Raw genomic sequence first — 19,859 nt, 5'->3', positions numbered from 1 at the left:
AAGAATGTGAAAATGGGGGATAGCAGCATACCCCCAAATGGCTGGTTTGGCCCACTGTAAGGTGCATGCCTCTTGAAATGCCATGGAGTCACTAGTGGGTAAACTATAGTTTGCCTCAGGTTTTGGAAGGGCTGCAGGGAATCACGTAAAAGCATGTCACATATGTGCTCTACACAATCCAGGGCAGGTAGTTAAAACACCTACCACATGCACATCAAAATCCCTGTATCCATTCTTGAGAATACAAGTAGTTTACATACAATTGCCTGAATCTGGAACGTACAAATATGTGTTGGTCTGTGTGGATTTGTTCTCAGGTTGGATCAGCCGAGCAATGACGCAGGTAACTGCCAAGAAATTGATATCTGAGCTTGTGTGTAGATTGGGGATACCTGAGATGATAGAGTCTGATAGAGGTACACAATTCACAGATGAAATAATGAATAAAATAATGTATGTATTTTGGATTGAGCAGAGTTCAGTTAGTGAAAAGTTTGAGTAGAAGTAGCCATGTGTGACCTGATGAGCGGAGGATGGGCAGCTGCAGGATTTAGTATCACTACTGACAGATATATATGTAAGCCTGCATGGCATGTGGTAAATGCAAAGTAGGCCAAAAAGTGAAAAGTTTCCTTGAGCCATGCCCAGAGCCCTTGTACCTGTTCCAGGGATTGCAGGATAACTATATGCTATAACTATAACTTTAGTAACTACTAAAGGTGAGACGGTATAAGTACGTGCTTGTGTGTATAGTTATTTCTCTTCAGGATTTCCTGGGGCATATCTGGTGAAGAAAGCAATCACAAGTGGGCTGCAGATAGATGGATACTGAAGAAGTAGTGTGTCACTTGTATTTGTATCTTCTGTAAGGTATCTTCCTGATAGAAGAATTGGTTTTAGCCCATATCAAACTTTCTTTGGGTCAGCCCCTAGGTTAGGGTTGTATTATGGTGTACTGACTGACTATGTGATGTCTTGGCAAAAACATCTGACTAATGTATAGTTTTGAGTTTTCTCCTTCCTCTCAGATTTTAAGTTAGTGGACAGGACCTATTCATTTGAGCCAAGAGATTGATGACACGTGAGAAAAACCTTGGACCCAAGAGTTGATGGTCCTTCCAAGTGCTGCTGATAACCAGTATTTCTATGAAACTTGACGGAAAGCCTAATTGTATCCATACTTCACATTGCAGGGAAGTCTCTACACACAGCGATGCAGATTCTCCTGATGTTACTGTTACAGATGGTTCTGGCGATAAGCCTGCATAGAACACTTGACAATGAGTGGGACAATAAGTTTTTTTCTTTAAACATGATATGATCTTGAATGAAGATCTGAATGTGTCAGACTGTAGGATATGTCCTCATAGCCCCATATTAGCCTCAGTCATGATATATATCTCTGTTTTCATAACACAACAGGAAATGTTTGAAGTAATGATACATAGTATAAGCAAGTGAATGTCAGTAAAGTTGCAGTAATAAGCGTATGTTTATTTTGTTTGAAAAATACAAAGCAGACTGAAAATAACAGGCCAGAACTATGATTGAGATTAGGTTGAAATACAGGAACATATGAAGGGAATCTGGAAAGGTCCTGCAGTAGACGTTAAGTCACTGAAGTACCTAAATATGAATTCCTGTATTCAACTATCTCAAAGTGGGGAAATTGTTAGGATCACATCCTCCATCTTGTATTCTGTCAGCCATCTTGTAACCTTTTTCTTATATAAAGCTTTATAAGAATGTCTGTTTAGAGTCTAAGAGACCCCTTTAGGGGATAAGGCGTGTGGAATGTTAATGGATGGGTTATAACTCCTTATCTGTTTGTGGTAAGGGTCTATCATCATCATGGGTGACTTCAACATCCCCATTAACACAGCCCACCCTTCTGCCTCCAGTCTCCTGTCCCTCACCGCCTCCTTTGGTCTCTCCCAATGGTCCTCCTCTGCCACCCACATAAAGGGGGGCACACTAGACCTAATATTCACCCGCCTCTGCTCCATATGCAACCTCTCTAACTCTCCATCCACACTCTTGGACCACAACCTGCTGACATTCTCTGCCCTCTCCTTTCCAATTGACACTCCAACCTCTAAACCAACACGCTCCCGCAGGAACCTCAACCGCCTTGACACCTGCACCCTCTCAGACTCTCTCCTACCACTCGCTGACATCTCCTCACTCCAGGACACAGATGCCACTGCTGCCTTCTATAATACCACCATTACCTCAGCCCTTGATTCTGTAGCCCCCTACACATACACCAGAGCCCGACCAATCAATAGACAACCCTGGCACACTGACCTGACTAAAAAACTGAGACGTGCCTCGCGGATTGCAGAACGCCTCTGGAAGAAAAGCCACTTCAAGGAGGATTTCCTCAGGTACAAAGAAGCAGTGCTCTCATTTAAGAACGCACTCACCTCTGCAAAGCAGGTCTACTTCACCACACTCATATCTTCACTCTCTCGCAACCCCAAACAGCTATTCTCCACCTTCAACTCCCTCCTCCATCCTCCCGCCCCCCCCTCCGACATCACTTATCTCAGCTGACGACTTTGCCTCTTACTTTAAAACTAAAATTGACACCATCAGAGACAGTCTCACCCTACTCCCCCGACAACCCCTCTACCCAACTACTTACTGTTCCTCATCCCTGACCTGTTTCTCCTCCATAACTGATGAAAAACTCTCCTCCCTAATCTCCAAATCCCACCTCACCTCCTGCGTGCTCGACCCGATTCAGTCACATTTCATCCCCAAACTCACTGAAGTCATTACTCCAGCCCTAACCCATCTCTTCAATCTATCCGTAACCAATGGACCCTTCCCCTCAGCCTTCAAACACGCCACTGTCACTCCTATACTTAAGAAACCGTCCCTCGACCCGTCCTCTCCTGCCAACTATCGCCCCATCTCACTGCTCCCGTACGCCTCAAAACTTCTTGAGCAGCATGTCCATTCTGAACTCTCCTCCTATTTCTCATCCAACCTGCTCTTTGACAGACTTCAGTCAGGCTTCAGACCCCAGCACTCCACTGAAACTGCCCTAACAAAAGTCACTAATGACCTGCTAACCGCCAAAGCCAAGCGCCATTACTCTGTCCTCCTCCTCCTCGACCTCTCCTCTGCCTTTGACACAGTTGACCACTCCCTCCTGTTACAAATTCTCTCGTCCCTTGGTATCTCAGACCTGGCCCATTCCTGGATCTCCTCATACCTCACCGACCGCACATTCAGCGTCTCCCACTCGCACACCACCTCCTCACCTCGCCATCTCTCCGTAGGTGTCCCCCAGGGCTCCGTCCTAGGACCCCTCCTATTCTCCATCTACACCCTTGGCCTGGGCCAACTCATTGAATCTCATGGCTTTCAGTACCACTGCTATGCCGATGACACCCAAATCTACATCTCTGGACCAGACATTACCCTCCCTGCTGGCCAGAATTCCAGATTGTTTAGCAACCGTAGCCTCCTTCCTCTCCTCCCTTCTCAAACTCAACATGGAGAAAACAGAGTTTATCATCTTCAGCCCATCCTGTATGGCCCCACCACCTGACCCATCCATCAAAGTTAATGGAACCACAATTACCCCTGTCCCACAGGCCTGATGCCTTGGGGTAACCCTGGACTCTGAACTATCCTTCAAGCCACATATTCAAGCCCTCAATACCTCCTGCCGCCTCCAACTCAAGAACATCCACCGAATTCGCCCCTTCCTCACCCAGGAAACTACCAAGATGCTCGTCCAGGCCCTAATAATCTCCCGCCTAGACTACTGCAACACCCTTCTCCATGGACTCCCAGCAAACACCCTCGCCCCCTTCCAGTCCACCCTAAACTGCGCTGCTCGCTTAATCCACCTCACCTCCCGATCCTCATCGGCTGCTCCCCTCTGCCAGTCCCTCCACTGGCTACCTATAGCCCAGCAAATTGAGTTCAAGCTACTAACGCTAACATACAAAGCCATCCACAACCTGTCCCCTCCATATATCTCTGACCTAATCTCCAGCTACCTGCCCACACGTAACCTCAGATCCTACAATTTCCCTCCTAGTTCACTCTGCTCTCATCCGCTCCTCACACAACCGTCTCCAAGATTTCTCCCGTGCATCCCCCATACTCTGGAACTCCTTACCAAGACACATAAGACTGATCCCCTCAATCACAGGCTTCAAAAAGGCCCTGAAGACTCACCTATTCAGGAAGTCCTACAACCTCTAATAACACTATCACCGCACTGCCATCTGTACAGTCTCCCCCTCTCCTTCTGTCTCTACCCCCCTTCCCTCATAGATTGTAAGCCCTCGCGGGCAGGGCCCTCTACCCCACTGTGCCAGTCAGTCATTGTTAGTATTATATCTACCTGTATATTCTGTGTACTGTATGTAACCCCCAAATGTACAGCACCATGGAATTAATGGTGCTATATAAATAAATAATAATCTTTGAAGGTGTGTGTAGAAACAGGTTCTATAACCTGTTCATCCATAGCCCAAGAGTGGAGTGGTCAGACCAGTATGCGATCATTATCTCTCTTGCTGTGATATATACATCTATAATCACCAAATTTGTATGGCAAAAATACGTGATTTAAAACTAAAACTTTATTAGAATTATTTAAAACTACACATATATAGTGATGTTATACTGTTATTAGCATATAGTCCTATATTTGATGTGGTCCTTGTATTAGTGTAAACAAGAACTATATGGACTACATGCTAAGGTCTCCTACACTCACACCCATTCAGTGTAGGATAGAGATAAAGACGCTTCTGATAAAAGAACGCATGTGTATCTAGCATCCACATATGATGAACAGGACTTCTAGGAGTAACTGCCCAACCACACCCTCACAGTATACCCTATAGCCCTCATTCACATTTCCAGAGACAGTGGAGGACATATATTTCTGTGGGATATATGAGGAGCGTGCGGTTCTATGGGATATTAACAAGGGAAATTGATATAGTTTAAGTTGCACTCAATAAGGAGCTATATATTCACAACTATTTCTCCCTTGTTGTAACTGAAACAATTTGCTACCATGTAGACATAAGCGGTTTGGTGCGGGCGTGTTGCGGCAAGTCTCCACCCCACTTTCCCATTGGTTATCGTCTCCGGACCAACGCTCTGCAGCCATCTGTTTATGGACACATACTGCAGACGCCGATAATTACATACAGTGTTCCCATTACGAAATAGATTAGGTAGTTTAGTCTGGCGGTTTTTGGACTCCTGCTGGGCTGGTGTGCCGGGGAGTATTTAATGTTTATTAACTGTCATTCTGTCGTTATGGTGCTCCTGGGCCTGTTATCGCGGCTGGGGGTAAGTTGGTGATGGACGGAATGGCGGCCAGACATGTGTGAGCTCCAAGGACTCTCCCCCTCATCAGCTCGGTCTGATAATTGCTGATTAGTCAGGAAGTTATAGTTAGATTAATGGGGTTTTTGGTAAGGGGTTATTTATATAATTAATATTTCATTGTTATTTATTTCTAGGTGGTTTTATATATATATATATATCTATTTGGATTTGTTTTGTTACTGTTTGTTACATTTGTAATAAATTGGCTGCTGTGGCCAATAAATCCAAACTAAAGTGTCTGTCGTTATTGGGGTTTACCCAACAGGTTAAAGGGGTGAGGAGGGTTTTAAGGATATTATTGGTCCAGCAGGGTTAAGGTTCACTTAGTTATAGGCTAGTTTCCTAAAGTGCCCAATGGCATGGTTCCAATAGCAGTGGAGCCTTAACCATCTCCAGACAGTTGGGTGTGTCTCACTGCCCTTGTGCTGCTGCTATGGAAAGCTGAGGACGCAAACATTCGGGTTGTGTGGAGAACTACAAGCGCCAACCTGCAGAGCTGATGGACTGCACTGCCTTGTGGCTGAAGTAAGCCCTTTGGTTTATGTTTCCTTTTGCTGGAGAAAGCTATTTATGTTGAAGTTTGTGGACTGCTCCCAATAAAAGGTATTAGTTTGAACTTAAAGAGACCGATCTCCATGTGTATTCACTTGCCTGACCACCAGCTCCAAGATCCTGCAGCTACAATATATATATATATATATATATATATATATATATATATATATATACTGTCCCTGGTGAGGACCTGGCTGTGTATATAATATATATATATATATATATATATATATATATATATATAGTGTGTGTATATATATATATATACTGTCACCTGTTTCTATCAAATAATAACAATCGTGTAGAAGGCTGATTAGTCCAGGTGTCTATGAAGGGCGGGTGACAATGTGACAGAATTGACTGGAACATGTTGTCTTGATACCTGACTCATCCCCCCTCCCCCCCTTGGGATGCTCAATATACATATTACTTATTGTATTGTAGGAAGTAAAGACATTATTCTGGAGCTGGAGACGCTGCCGTCCGGACACAACTTTTTTCTCTTGGAAAATGTACTTTCGATAAGTTTTGTCCCACATACGGATCATGGATTATTATAGCATCTGTCTTCTGGGTGCTGTGATATTGGTAATGCTGCGATGTGCAATCTTATGCTTGGCATGTATTGTCCGAGCCCCGAATATAGTAGGACGCTGTCCTATAGGCTTGGTCATTATTCAAGAGCCCCGTGTAGGTGAGGAAAATACTTTTTTTTCTCTTCTTTGGTTCCTTTGTGAGCCGCCACTTGTATATTTGATTGTTGTAACAATATCTAATCCCTTTTGCCTATTGCTTTATCGTCCCTTATGGTAAATGAAACAAAATAGATGTCAAACAAATCCATAGTCTACCATAGTATAGCATGAAGTGTATGCACATAGTAGGGGTGGGAACCTGATAAGTGGGGAGAGGCAGATGAAGGGGGATATGAAACTGGGGGAGAAATGGTGGGGGAGATGAAACTGGGGGTAGATGAAGGGGGGGGACTCAAACTGGGGACAACTAGAGGGGGCATTAAACTGTGGAAGTCACCGTAGGAGGACTTGTCTGCCTCTAGTTGCCCCCAATTTAATGTCACCCTCCAGCTACCCCTATAGTTTAATGTCTGCTTTAATGTCCGACTTCAGCTGCCATTAATTTATTGCCCCCCTCCAACTACCCCCCCTGTTGAAAGTCCCCCTCCAGCTGCCTCAGTTTCATGTTCCCTCTAGTTTATACTGGGGCACCAGGAGAGGGACTTAATACTGTGAGACAGTTGGAAGGGAACATTATAATGTGGGGACATATAATGTACGGGTGACTGTAGGAGGATTATACTGTGTGGGGGCACATGAAAAAATGAATGAGAATGGGCGGGGTCAACATAAAAGTGGGAGGAGATAAATTTGCTGCAGCGCGCATAGCTTATGGAAAACCTGATGTGGCCCGGTCTCACCCAGACTCTACCTCCAGCGGCTCCTGGATAAATTGAGTTTGAGACCCCTGTCCTAAGTGATTCATTATTAGAGCCACATTTAGGCTTTCCCTCACCCCAGACAGAATCCTGTATCTAGCTCTGCCAGTGTCTCGGTAGTCACCACCGCTCACTATACATGCCCACCAGCCCTGACCTTCCTATTGGCAACCTATTCCTTAAAAAAATGTGACAAACTCATGGATTACGGCAACCTAAACCATCTGAACTGTAAAACATCCTGGAATTACTCGTACTGTAAAGTGGATGAGATACGGATCCAACCTGGTGAACGTCAGTCCTCGTAAAGTGACCGCAAAGGAAAAATGTTACCAGTCTTGTAATGATTTGTATTTTATGTATCCTGTGTTAGTTACAAGATCATACAGTTACAACATGATACAGTTACAAGAAAAAAACTATGGCTCTTGGATTACTGCAATTTTACGAAACCAATACAGCAACCGAACCAATCCAGCCAATCCAATCCAATGGGAGCAATACAGACTGTAACATGATTGTGCATCCATTCTTTGCTCACTTCAGTCCTGAAGCTTGTTCATCGTGCTCCTTGCTCCTATTTGGTCTGATATCTGATGAAGGTCTTGTTATAACTGAAAGGTCATCTTTTTGGACTAAAGTGACAACTCTTGGAAGGTGACAACCAAAATGTAAAATGAAGGAGATATCAATCTCACATGGTGGACGCCGGTCTTTATAAAGTTACAGCAACAAAACCTTCTGTAAAGTTACCGAGCAGAGGTCACCGCCTGTTACGTGGCTGATCCCGGAGGGAATTGCATCTTGTTTTGTTACAGCTTTTGTAATTCTCTGACTCTGGACATTCTAACATCCGATCGGGGAAATCTTCACAACGTTTCTCTACCTTTATATTTTCCCGAACCTGTTACTGATATCTTTTTTTATGGACCTGTAGTTAATATTTTAATGATTTTGAGAGCTTGTTGCCTATTATGCTTTATACTTTATGACTGTCTTCTATAATACAATCTCTTTTAAGGAAAGTCTTTGTATGTTTCTTTATAGGTGTAGTAGAAGCACATATGTCAGGCTAGGGTCACACATCTGATGGACTCTCTGTCATTCGGGTTCACGACGGAGAGCCTGTCTACTAAAACAGCAGTTACCTGCGGACCCCTCAGACTATAATGGGGTCCACCGGGTGTCCGTCTACTTATCTCTTTGCAGGTTTTGGGCAGAGTCACCTACAGAAAGATGTGAGCCTAGCCGCACACAATAGTATTCAGACTCAAATCTATGAGAGATCCGTGAAAACGGCCACCCCATGTGTGCAACTCGCTCCTCAAAAAATACCAATTTATATCACAATGGTCTGAATAAACCTCGTATGGTAATCCATTGGATAAGGGACTACCAGAGATCAAATATAAACAAAGAACAGGGTGCCCTCAAAATATACTAAAATATAACTTTACTACTACCCACTGGTATTACAAGTGTTCACTCTCTGAGAGAGCGCCACCGTCTGTCATCCTAACAGGTTAATTGTAACACATTGCAATAAGGTGGAGTAGCTCCTATAGCAATACATTGTTACATGGACCATCATACCTCCATTACTGAGAAGGAGAGGCTCATATGTGTAGAGCCTACCCCTATAGATACTACATATGGTGACCCACTATATAACTGTACTCTACTACACTCGGTCAATGATACTGACAAAAGAGGGTTGTCTGCCACACTCTGTGTGTACCATTATGAGTGTGCCTCTGTGTGTGTACTTCTGTGTATATGCCGCTTTGTGTGTACCCCTATGTGTGTACGGCTGTGTGTCTTCTACTATGTGTGCGCCGCTCTGTTTATACCACTGTGTGTGTACCACTATGTGTATGCTGCTCTGTGTGTACCGCTGTGTATGTGCCGCTGTGTGTGTACCACTATGTGTGTACAACTATGTGTGTGCCGTTCTGCGTGTACCGCTGTGTATGTGCCGCTGTGTGTTTTCCACTATGTGTGTACTGCTATGTGTGTATCACTGTGTATGTGCCACTGTGTGTGTAAGTGCCGTTGTGTGTGTACCGTTGTGTGTGGCCCTGGAAGAGGACAAGAATATCGGAGAAGGCTGCAGGGGAGCCAAGAATAGGTGAGAAAATGCTTATTTTTACACACCTCTGCTACCCCCTAAAATGGACACCCAAATTGATTTGAGGGAAACAAACCTGAAATTTTGGAGAATAACTAACCCAGCTTCTTAGGAACTTGCTCACAAATCTATATTCTGAGGAATAGTGAAGAAATCCAGGCAGCTCTACATGTAAAAAAGTCACTAGAATAGAGGACAGATATGGTAGACCCTTCATCAAGGAAAGCAGACACCTGAAAAGAATTGAACATTGACTTCAAGGGATCGGTCTGTACAAGATGGCGGTAGTGAGATAGTTCTCCACAACAGTAAGGGGTCACTACTGGTAGTGCCAGACTCTCACACACATGGAGTAGTCCCATTGGCATCACGCCACTCCTGAGTCCGAGAGTTGTGGCCGCTTCCACTCAACAGGGGGAGCCAACTGCTGACAGTAACAGGAGTGACGCATGAGTCCCCATCCACCATTGACACTTGCCATCTGTAATTGTCTTAGGTGTATCGGGGTCTGGTGAGCGGATTGTTGTTCATGAAAAAAAATAAGACATCCCCTGAAAATAAGCCCAAACCCAACTTTAGGAGCAAGAAAATAATATAAGACCCTGTCTTATTTTCACAGACACATGGTAATATAATGAAGGCTCAAGACTCCTTTTCATCTTATAGAGACCCCTAGTATAGTATTTTATCTTTTTACCTCACTACTGTACCTGTTAACACCTCCATTGGAATGGGACAATCCAAAGTGGGCATAATGTGTACAAAGCATAACCATGTTGGAGTTTACAACATAAAATTGTGAAACACCTAAAATAGATCCATTGGGTCTCTTCATCTTACAACCTGTCAAGGAGGGAAAGATAAAGTCAATATTTCCCTAGCAGAGCCATGACACCTCCTCCAGTCATAATTTTAAGGCACCCCCTACCCTACGGAGATCCACAGTGATGGCTATAATACCTGATCTGTAGATGTCTCTCCTGTCGGGGGTGCACAAATGTCATCACAAAAACGTACCATCAGATGACAACTCTACAATCTCAGGTTCTTGCCCCGATCTAGGCCACATCTTGAGCAGACTGATAAAGAGGGCAAAAAATATATATTTTTTTATATAAGCCGGGGAGGTTCAAAATATACTAGGGGGCACTTTGCTTGAAAAGATTCCGAAACACTTCATACGGTAACCTCGCCTCACCCAGTTACTTCTACTTCCTTACTAGTGACAGCTGAGGTCTACGATTGGCCATAATGGTGACGCGAGCCCCTACATCTGCGGCCAAGGATGACTGTGAATGATCCTGTTCCAGATATGTTTACCCCTCCGAAAGGTAACAGATGGGGTACTTGCAATGGATTCTTGGATGGCAACATTGGAAGGAAGTTGAAATGTTAAACCCAAACACAGGGGAAGGTGGACCGCGCTCTCTGGTCAAAGGATGGAGGAACAATCTGATGTATTCACCGTAAGTTTTATTGTAAGCAGTACAACGCGTTTCAGGAAACACAAAGCCCTTTCTCCAGTGCATAAACTTATTCACATGCACGAGATGCCTCATTTTTATTTTTATTTATTTATTTATTTATGATCTTATAAATATGAAAATTAACAATCAGTAAAAGATCAATACAGAAACAGAGGGAGTATGAAATTCCATACGGAATATTACTATAAGTTTCCATGATCAAGAACAAAAGCAGTTTATAGATGAATAGATAAATTAATTCATTAAGGGATCAATATTCATATAAATACAGGAATCCATTAATAAATAGCAATATCACCAATTAAACTGAAGGCTCCTTATGTTTGTATGTCAAATGTCATATCTAACCCACAAAATGGTCACAATATTATTAATACACACTGTAAGATTGTGGTCGCCGTTCAGCTCACAGTGAAAGTAAATAAATAAAAAAAATATGAAGATGCAAAGAAGGAAAAAACTCCAGGCTCATGCGCTCTCCTTGGGTCAAATTGACATTCTGGGCGATGAAAGGCTGCCCACTTTTGAAAAGTTCTGAGATGCAAATTGTTTAGGACACCACAATGGTGATGTGAAGGTGGCAGCACACCCTGGCTTACCGACTGACTGGTACGGCCGTGAGATCGGTGTAGAAATATTGTGTATACAGAAAAAAAGCCTGGTGGCGCGCACCTCAGGACACAATGATAGATGTAGAACTTTGATTGGTTAGGATAACGCGTTTTGGGGATATACCCCTTCGTCAGATCTAATCTAAAGATATAAAAAAAACAGAACACTCATGTTTAAGCATCAATCAAAGACAACAAAAAAGAAACAGCAAATAAAAAATGAAAATACAAATAAAAATAAAGTAAATAAATAAAAAATATGAGATATGCATCGGTGAGAAATATAATATGAATAAATGAGAGGATATTAACCAAGATGTGCCCGGTCTCTACTTTATTCACATGTACGGGATGCCGGAGTGCACAGAGTCAACTACTCTCATGGCTCCCTTATATAAAATAGAAACTAATTTGGCACCTCTGGACAGGTTCCCGTGGTTCGGGTAGGAGCGCAGGCGCTTCACTTCAGTTACTGAACATGTCGCCGTGTGGTGTCGGTGTCTGATAATGTCGGATGCACCTGCACGAACGGAAAGGTTCGCGCTATGCGCGCCACACGTTTTATTCCCTCTTTCTAGTCTTCAACAGTTGGGAGGTACAGGTTAGAAGTGCGAGACCCCCCGGTAAGTAGGGCCCCGCCAAAGTCAATTGCCCAGGGCCCCGCAAACCCTGGATCCGCCACTGCCAAGAGGTGGAAGCCGTTTATCTTTTCCATACCTCGTTGCAGGAGTATCTGTCCTGTAAGATCCTACTAATATTTTAAATGTGAAAGTTTGTGTGTTTGGATGTTTTGTTTGTTCCTCAATCATGCAATACCGGCTGAATGGATTTGGATGAAATTTGGCACATAGATAGTTTGTAACCTGGATTAACACACAGGCTACTTTCTATCCCGGTAAATGACATGGCTTCACGACTGTTATGAATTTATGTTCATGTACTATATTATACTGCTCTTGACAGCAGGCTGATAAAGCCAGGTCTGTTATCTCTCTTTGTAAACAGCTAACCCTCAGTCCATTGTGTACATCTATTTGCATATTATCTGATCTGCTCCAGGCAGCGCTGACACACTAGATGGGAAAACACCTTTAATCCAAATTGGCAGCCTGCCAATTTTAAACATGCCGGGAAAAAGAAAATCTGATTGATGAAGTCGTGGGCAGAGGCTAAAGAGATGACATCACTGTAGCTGTAGTTGTCCCTGCTGACAAATTTCTCCTCCCCCTCCTTTAGCCTATCCCCTGCGTAGTTTTTTCCTGTCATTTTACTACATTGCTTTCTGACACTGTGTGAATGTCTTTATTATTATGTTACAAGAATCTGTTAAAGAAAAAACTTAGCAAAACACTGAATGGGTGAGCTGTTCATTGAGTATTTGTTAGGAGCCGGGCCGGAGCCTCTACTGCAGTGCACAGAGGTTGCTGGCCCTCTCCTCCAATGACGCCTGGTCCAGCGCTTCCGGCTCCTTCAGGGGGAGGACCAGAACCTCTGCAGTAGCCTGCGGGGTTTGCCAGTCTCCTCCTGGTACCAGAGTGTGGACTATCGGGGTTAGGGAGTCAAACAGCGAGCCACAGTCTATTTGAGTTTGTTTCTGGGTCCGGCTCGCCGCTGGTTATTCAGTTCTCCTGGTGTCAGCTCCACTCTGCATTCTGTCCTGGTATCTGTGTGCCTTCTGACCTCAATTCCCGCCTGCCAATTGTGTACCTCAGTTTGCCTTCTCCTGTGACCCTGCCAGGCTACCTCTCCTTGACCTGCAAATTTGTACTGCGTGTTCTCCTGTGATTGACCTTGCTTATCTGACTATCCTTTTGCTCCATCCTTCTGTACCTGACCTCCTGTGTGTGACCCAGCTTGTCTGACTACGTCTTTTCTCATCCCTGGATACTGTGTGACCTCCTGGTGCCGACCCAGCTAGTACGACCATTCTAAGGAGCTTCTACCATGTTCTGGTGAACCCCTGATACCGCCCTCACCTCTGCTGATCAGTTTCATCTGCTTCCCCACCCACCGATGCTACAATGATTTACAAAAAGAAGAGGGTAACGATGTTCTGACCTTGTGACTTTCAGGCTCCATATCTCTCCATCCACTACAGCTTGGAACGTAAGACCACCACCATTTTATAGACAATCTACTTGGCTATCTCATACATAAATGTGACTTGTAACCATTTAGCATATGATTAGTTGTGCAGATTTTTGTCATGTAACTGCATTGTTACCATTTTGCTCCTAAAATTAAAATTTTTATTATTTTGTAAATCGACCTTTGGCTTTCACCACTGCCTGAATCCTTCTGGGCTCTCGATCAAATTCATGCATATCTTGACTGAAATGTGATCCAGGGTCTCTTCTACATGTTCCCAATGTTGGTGCACACTGGTCAATTCGCTTCAGTAAGAATACAGCTTTTTTTCACCTCTACCCACAAGTGTTCAGTTGGATTGAGGTCTGAGAACTGAGGGGGTCAATCCAGCCCCCATACTTCACTGTTATTGACCCATTTCTTCGTTATCCTGACCTATGTTTTGGGTCTTCGTGCGGCTGGGATCAGATTCTTTTAGAGCTGCTGGGTTCTAGAGGATCCAGTTCAGCTCTGTAGTTATGGGCAGGAGGCTGTACGGGGGTAGTCTGAAAAGTTTCTGACCTCCACATGTAGATGGCAACACTCGTCAATAGAGATGAGCGAGTAGTGTTCGATCGAGTAGATGTTCAATCGAATACTACGGTATTGGAAATACTTGTACTCGATCGAACACTACTAGCTGTTTGAAGTTTAAGGTTCGATGCAGAACCAGCATTGATTGGCAGAATGCTATACATTGCCAATCAACGCTGGTTCTTCTCTTACCTTTCCGAAGTCTTCTCCGCGCTGCGTCCCCGCGTCTTCTTCTGGGTGGAATTCACTCTGCCTAGGCAACCGGCCTAGGCAGAGCCGACTGCGCATGTGCGGGCATGCATGCGCATACACGCGCATGCGCAGTCGGCTCTGCTCAGGCGTCGGGCCTGGGCAGAGCATGCCCACGCATGCGCAGTCGGCTCTGCCTAGGCCGGATGCCTAGGCAGAGTGAATTCCACCCGGAAGAAGACGCGGGGACCCTGCGCCGGGAGAAGACTTCAAGCAGAATCCAGCCCGGCCATCACTCGTGGATTTGGTAAGTATGATTTTATTGAATTTTGCGTACCCCTGAAACAAGCATTTCCCCCCATAGACTATAATGGGGTTCGATACCCGTTTGAACAGTTGAACAGTGTGTGGCTGTTCGAATCGGATTTCGAACCTCGGACATTTTAGTGTTCGCCCATCTCTACTCGTCAACCAAAGTTGGGGAATGTGTTCGCGCATGCGTTGGAATGTACTCACAACAATTTCAGCCATTTTGCGCCAGTGTTTTTTCTTTGACAGTCGTTGTAGTGAATTGATGTGATTTTGTGAAAATGGATAAAATCGAATATCCCGCTGTCATTAGATATTTGTTTTTGAAAGGCAATACGCCTTCGCAAATTAAAGACGAGTTGGGCGCTGTGTACGGGTACTTTGCACCATCATGTACCACCGTCAAATTTTTGGCAGCTGAATTTAAACATGGCCGCACCAGCTTGGTTGACGATGAATGTTCGGGACGGCCAAAAACTGCAACCACGAACGAAAACATTGCTCAAGTGCACCAAATGGTGCGAGAGGACCACCGAATGAAGGTTAGAGAGATAGCAGTCTAGTGAACTTGAGCAATGCTTTCGTTCGTGGTTGCAGTTTTTGGATGTCCCAAACGTTCATCGTCAAACAAACTGGTACAGCCAATTTTAAATTCAGCAGCCCAAAATTTGACATGATGGTGCAGAGTCCCCGTACACAGCGTCCAACTCGTCTTTATTTTTACGAAGGCGTATTGTCTTTCAAAAACAAATATCTAATGACAGCTCGATATTCGATTTTATCCATTTTCACAAAATCACTCACATCGACTCACTACAAAGACCGCTGGTGCAAAATGGCTGAAATTTTTGTGAGTACATTCCAACGCATGCGCAAACACATTCCCCAATTTTGGTTGATGAGTAGGGTTGAGCGATCATGTTCGAAAAAGATCAGATTTCGATCGGCGATCGAGAAAATTTCACGATCGCCATCGGGATTCTGAACACAATCTTTTTATGTGGGATCGAGATCGGTGATTTTTCCCACAATGCATTGCTTAGCCTTCACACTGAGTATATGCTGTATACTCAGTGTGAAGGCTCCGCTGCAGTTCCATAGGAATGAATGGAAGCAGCCGACACACAGCCTTAACCCCCTGCGCGCCGGCTGCCTCCATTCATTCGAATGGAAGGCTAAACTAAATCTCTAGCAGCTACTTACCTCTAGAGATGGCTGCTCCGGTGCCCTCCTTCTTCTTGCCTCGCTGCCCCACCTCCCAGGTTAGTGTTTAAAGCGCTAGGTAGGCGGTTCTTGTGGCTTAGAGTGTGGGCGGGTACAGGGCGGGGAAACGTGACGTCTCCCCTCCCAGTACCCGCCCACACTCTCCTAACCTGCCCACACTCTCCTAACATGGCAGGGAGGGGCAGCGAAGAGAGAAGAGCAGCGTGCAGCCGCAGCGAGGCGAAGAATGAAGGCACCGGGCACCGGACCAGCCATCTCTGGAGGTAAGTGGACACCAGGGGGTAGGATTGCTTTTAAAATCCGATCTCCGATTAATAAAAAAAATCCCATTGACTTGCATTGGGATCGGAATTGGGATCGAGATCGGGTTCGAATGAAAAATGTTTGGGAATCGGATTTTAAAATCGATCCTGAAAAGTCAAGATCGGCTCAACCCTATTGACAAGTGTTGCCATCTACATGTGGAGGTCAAAAACTTTTCAGACTACCCTCATATTCCTCATGTAACTGGGGATAAATGTATCAGCCCCAGTTACAGGGAGTATCATCTCCCCGCACCAAAAACAAAAAAACTGTGATGAGATGTCCCCCAAGATCTATTATTACCTTATGGGGACACAATGTAAAAAAAAAAAAAAAAAACATAAAATGAATAAAAAAGTAAAAATGAAAAAGTTAATGAAAAATAATAAAAAAAATAAATATAATAATATGCCAGTACCAAGTCCACATCACAGGTTCTATCCCTACCCCAGAAGAAAAAACATACAGAAAATAAAAAAACAAAGCCCATGTGTCACCGAAAAAAAGATGCAGAAATCAGTTGAATAACCCAAATTATACAAATGTTACAGCCCTCAAAATCGCACATACAAAAAAAAAATTGAGTCTGGTCCTGAAGCAGAGAAGAGCGTGTAGGATATGGTGTAGGATATATGGTGTATAGATGGTGTAGGACAGGCATGTCAAACTCAGGGTACCCCGAGGGCCACATGAGTAACAAGAGGTTGTTGTGAGGGCCGCACACAGCAGCTAATGGCTAGGGCCTAGGGGACTGATCACTAATACCATGCATCGCAAAAATCCGGCATTTCTATTGCAGGCTACATAGAGTAGCCTACAATAGAAAGTATAGAATGACAGGCTGGAGCCTCACAAGGCTCCCGGCTGCCATAAAAATGCACGCAGGCCCCGAATCTTGCTCCGGGTGCCTGCGATTGCCGGTAAAATGGCACCTCAGTTAAAGCTGGCAGACACCATTATTGTGTTGGAGTGCTGGGGAAGGGTTGGAGTGCTGGGGGAGGGGGGCTTCTGGATATCTGGCCCTTCCTTGGGCCTGAGGACTGTTTTTCCCGCCCACTTGCAATTCTTGCACTTGGGAGTTAATAGGAGCACTACAGCACTACAATTAACCCCCAAGTGAAAGAATTACAAGGTGGGTGGGAAAAAAAACAGTCCTCAAGCCCAAGGAAGGGCCAGACAGACATCAAAAAGCCCCTCTCCCCCAGCACTCCAACCCCCCCTATCATCATAAATCTAGTATTTATCCCCTATCCGTAGGAGGTTAAATACTTGAAAAATCACAATTTCTTCTGCAGAAGTGTGAAGGTTGTAAATATATGATCGCAAATACATTGTTATCCTTAAAATTAAATGCAGTATAATTATTTACATTTGAGACTGGATACATAACAAGATGGCCTCTAGGGGGTGCTCAGGTGTAGCTATCAACCATGTGTAGAGTCACATGTTCAGAAGCCACGCCCACACCAACTAAATCACAGAATCACATGACAGGAAGTCACTCTCACAGGAAATGGCATTGGAGAAGCCACACGGCAAGAAGCTACATCACTTCCTATAGGTAGTGTCTTGGAGCTGATGTCACAGAAGGCGGATACCTCAACCAACCAATCAGAACTTGCTGTTTGTTTACTTGCTGTATGTGGCTATAAAGACCTTGATGCAGAATAAAGCTCTCTCTCTGTGTGCACTGCTCAGACTAAGAAAGAGATTCTTATACCAACTTTCCTCGTGTGGTGTGGGATTTCATTGAGAGCACTTAGTCTTTGAATTTGGCCAGCAATAGTCACTCACAGGTTAGCTGCTGAACAGGGGACCACAAAATGGCCCTGTTTCTGACAGAAGCTTACCTGCTTCTGCTCTTCAGCCTGCGCAGTGGTCTTGTGAGACCGCGTAGGACGCAGGCACACGTCGGGTTCGGGCCTGATTACATGGTCACATCACCCGGCGTGTGGGGAGGAGGGGCGGAGTGGAGGTAGGAGGGGGCGGAGCAAGCAGAGAGCAGGCAGAGAGACCTGCTCTCTGCGAAGGATGAGGGGCGGCCGCTGGAGCAGCGCTGCGTCCAGCAGGGCCGCCCCAATCCACCGCTCATTTTCATTGTACATGTGCGGCCCGCACAAAAGTCTCAAACTTTGTCTCTAAAGTTTAGAGTCAAAGTTTGAGACTTTTGTGCGAGCCGCAGATATGCCTGTAAAGGGCCGCATGTTTGACATGCCTGGTGTAGGATATATGGGGTATAGATGGTGTAGGATATATGGGGTATAGATGGTGTAGGATATATGGGGTATAGATGGTGTAGGATATATGGTGTATAGATGGTGTAGGATATATGGGGTATAGATGGTGTAGGATATATGGTGTATAGATGGTGTAGGATATATGGTGTATAGATGGTGTAGGATATATGGTGTATAGATGGTGTAGGATATATATTGTATAGATGGTGTAGGATATATGGGGTATAGATGGTGTAGGATATATGGGGTATAGATGGTGTAGGATATATGGGGTATAGATGGTGTAGGATATATGGGGTATAGATGGTGTAGAATATATGGGGTATAGATGGTGTAGGATATATGGTGTATAGATGGTGTAGGATATATGGTGTATAGATGGTGTAGGATATATATTGTATAGATGGTGTAGGATATATGGTGTATAGATGGTGTAGGATATATGGTGTATAGATGGTGTAGGATATATATTGTATAGATGGTGTAGGATATATGGTGTATAGATGGTGTAGGATATATGGGGTATAGATGGTGTAGGATATATGGTGTATAGATGGTGTAGGATATATGGTGTATAGATGGTGTAGGATATATATTGTATAGATGGTGTAGGATATATATTGTATAGATGGTGTAGGATATATGGTGTATAGATGGTGTAGGATATATGGTGTATAGATGGTGTAGGATATATTCGTAACCTGCAAGCACCACTAGATGGTGAAGAGTTACACTTGTTACTACAATCTCACATCCTCTTCCTGCCCCAGCCTTCTTTTCTGGTTAAATATGCTTTCTATGAGGTATATCAGGAGAATGTACTAGAACTTTCTGGAACATTCCTTCTCGGGGCGTTGACGCCCCCAGGCTGGGCACTATATAAGAGAGGGCTCATGTCATGTGACGCAGAGAAGGCGACGACACGTCCATGGTTGGGCACCAGGAGACGCTGCTAACATAACTTACTTCCACATGTAATATTTACTCGTAACTCATTGTTTTCTCTCTTACAGGCCATGGCGTTGGCTAGAATCAGAGAAGAGGTGAAGTGTTACATCTGTTGTAATGTCTTTATCAAGCCGGTGATGTTGGGGTGTGGACACAGCTTCTGCAGCGGCTGTATACAGAAACATGTGAAAAGCCAAGTTCTGAATGGATTTGGAAGCCCCTCCTGTCGTATCTGCAGGATGGTCCTCCAGGAGATTGTACATCAGCCGCGTGTAAACTATGCCTTACAAAATGTGATCAGCTGCTTGTCTACAAGCCCAGATACAGTAAGTCTTCCCCCGAGAGTGGCGGCCACCATGAGAAATTGAAGTTTCTGTTGTA

Source organism: Leptodactylus fuscus, chromosome 7, assembly GCF_031893055.1.
Source record: "Leptodactylus fuscus isolate aLepFus1 chromosome 7, aLepFus1.hap2, whole genome shotgun sequence".
NCBI lineage: Eukaryota > Metazoa > Chordata > Amphibia > Anura > Leptodactylidae > Leptodactylus > Leptodactylus fuscus.
The sequence above is the reverse complement of the archived record's forward strand: the minus strand, read 5'-3'. Positions refer to the sequence as shown.